Genomic DNA, 3,153 nt, shown 5'->3' with positions numbered 1-3,153 from the left:
TGGCGTAAATCGGTTTCTCGCGACGTGTTACCCCTATATCTGATAGAAAATTGACGAGTTTTGATGAAAGATTTCTGCTTAAAAGTTGGTGTGTGAGGTTTTAACTCTTCAATATAAAACAAACGCTCTATTTTAACCTTACCTCTTAATAGGCTAGCTTTCTTGTATATTTTAATTTCTTAAAGATAGAGAGGTAAAAGATAAGGCTTATAATTTATAACCTTATAATATATAAAGCTTATAATTACCAAGCTCTTCTCTTAAACTATAGACTACTTATAATATAAGAGAACTCAAATAATGTAAAGTAAGAGAAGGAGGCCTTTTCTTATTTTTTTATCTTACTAATATTTATCCAAAAAGTCTATTAACGTGGTTCATAAGCGAGTCGGCCACCCAAGCGAGTCGGCCACTTTGTACCGTCGCGTCAACTTCAACACGTTATCACAGTCTTTTATTACAGTTAATAAACTATTGCAATATACCAAATTAATTATTAGAATCACTACTATTACTTACACTATCTATCTCAACTACGCAGGTACAAGCGTTGTGTCTAGTCTGCTTACAACGCCCGCACCGCCGCTCTCCTCGCACCCTCTTCGACGCACTCTCACTATCACCACGACTACTACCCGCCTGTTTAGCTAATACTTCTTGTACTTCGCCTACAGTAAGAGTCTCTTCTGTCCGTACGTATCGCCGCTTGCGGTTCTTACGCTTATTTGCTGTGTCTAGAGCCTCTTGAAGAGCAGCTACTTCCTCCCTTATAAGCGTTATCTTATGTGCTATTTGCTAAGCCCCTTTACTTAGCTGCACAACCTTCTCGTGAAGAGAATTTGTAGAAGACCTAGGGCGGTTTCTTACTCTCTGTTAAATAAGAGTACTTTAAGCCTTAACCTCGCGCGCGTTGCGTGGTGTCTGCGCCTCCCAGGCGGCTGCCTGTCGCGGTGATTGTACTGGCGTCTGCACCACCACATCAAGCTTAGATAGCACAGCCTGTGGGTCGTGTGGGACTAGTCCAGCGCCTCTAAAGCTAGCTTGGATATTCTCCTTCGTGATAGACTGCTCAAAAGCAGTCTTAAAGGCTAGTAGGAAGGTCTCCTTGCTAATATAGTAGGTGCGGTTACGTGCTAAGCCTGAAACAGCGTCGCCATACTTACGCTTCAACGGCGAGAAGCAGGCGACGTTAAGGGGCTGCAACAGGTGAGACGAGTGTAGAGGCATGCAGAGAAGAATAATATTCTTCTCCTTGCAAAGATCTTGAAAATCGATAGAGCAGTGGCTCTCATGGCTGTTAATAATAAGTAGTTGATACCCACCTATAGTATGCCTCTTTGTATGAGTATCAAAGTGCTCTAACTAGGCAAGACTAAGCTAATTATTCGTCTAGCTATTAGGACTAACTTTAAGAACCTAGTTAGCAAGCAAATCCTTAAACTAGACGTTAATAAGCACCTTGCCTGCAAAGACAACGAAGGGTGGTATTTGGCGACCTAACGCGCCCACGCCTTGGATCACAGTAACCCACTTATGGTTGCCTGGCTGTACCCGCTTCTTTTTCCTATATCCTTCTAAGCCTGTAATAACTAACTATAATAAAATCTTGCCTATTATAAAGCTAGTTTCGTTAAAGTTATAGATATTATCGTCTACAATACCCCACTTCTGCTTTGTCGCCTGGACTAAGTCAAACCAGCGCTGGATAGCCACTGGATCCTCGCAGGCGGCTCGCTGGTGATTATAGGGACGGCTCTAGCGCGTACGGAGCTTAGGAGTCCGCTTAACAAAGTTGTTAACCTAGTTCTTGCCAACAGGGTTGCCACTACGCTCCTCTAATAGTTTATCAGCTATTGCTTGAACCTTAGCCTTTATAGGGGCAAATCCTTGCGTAGACTCTTCAAGAATACGCCTAAAAATAGCCTCCTCTTCTAGCTTATTTAGGCGCTTTAAATTCGGTTTGTAGTTGCGTCGAAAGCGCTTTCCAGCGCGTTAGTCTTAGAGAGTAGTTTGAGGCACGTTATAGATAGAAGCAGCACGTCTTTGGCTTTAAACACGTTGTAATTAGACGTTAAAAAGAGCAAGTTAAAGATTAGATTTAGAACAGATTAACAAATGATTATGTAGTTAAGACATAACGCGTTATAGTGTTAACGTCGACGCGCTGGTACAAAGTGGCCAACTCGCTTGGGTGGCCGACTCGCTTATGAACCACGTTATTACTAATAAAGTTATTCTTATTATTTCAAAGTTACTAACGTGGTTCACAAGTGAGTCGCTAACCCAAGCGAGTCGCTAACGCCCCACTAGCCCATCAACTTCATCACTATAACGCGTGATGTCTTAACAACGCAACCGTCTATTAATATATTCTAAATCTAATCTTTAACTTGCTTTTTTCAACGTCTAGTCGCAACGTGTTTAGAGTGTAAACTATGCTGCTACTATCTACAACGTCCCACAAAGAACTCTATCTAATTAACGCGCTAGAAAGCGCCCTTAACGCGACTACGAGCTGAAATCGAAGCGTCTAGATAAGCTAGAAGAGGAGGCTATAGTTAAGCGTATTCTTGAAGAGTCTGCGCGAGGATTTGCGCCTACAAAGCTTAACGTTTAAGTAATAGCTAATAAACTATTAGAGGAGCGTAGTAGCAACCCTGTTGGCAAGAACTAGGTTAACAACTTTGTTAAGCGGACTCCTAAGCTCCGTACGCGCTGGAGCCGTCCCTATAATCACCAGCAAGCCGCCTGCGAGAATCCAGTAGCTATCTAGCGCTAGTTTGACTTAGTCTAGGCGACAAGGCAGAAGTGGGGTATTATAGACGACAATATCTACAACTTTAACAAGACTAGCTTTATAATAGGCAAGATTTTATTATAGTTAGTTATTACAGCATTAGAAGGATATAGGAAAAAGAAGCAGATATAGCTAGGCAACCGTGAGTAGGTTACTATGATCTAAGGCGTGTGTAACGGGCTGAACGCCCTTCGCCTCCCATACTCGTCTACGACCTCGTTTACTCCACCTGCCTGGCCTGATTGTTACCCTAGCAACCAGCATTGTATATAGATAGCTACGTAGCCGAGAGCTTAGCTCTCTATCGAATACAATCTTGTTACCTTGGCCTGTCCGATCGTGCTCCCGAGCTTAAG

The sequence above is a fragment of the Exserohilum turcica genome (assembly GCF_000359705.1).
Source record: "Exserohilum turcica Et28A unplaced genomic scaffold SETTUscaffold_7, whole genome shotgun sequence".
NCBI classification, from domain to species: domain Eukaryota; kingdom Fungi; phylum Ascomycota; class Dothideomycetes; order Pleosporales; family Pleosporaceae; genus Exserohilum; species Exserohilum turcicum.
This window is presented reverse-complemented; position numbering follows the sequence as displayed.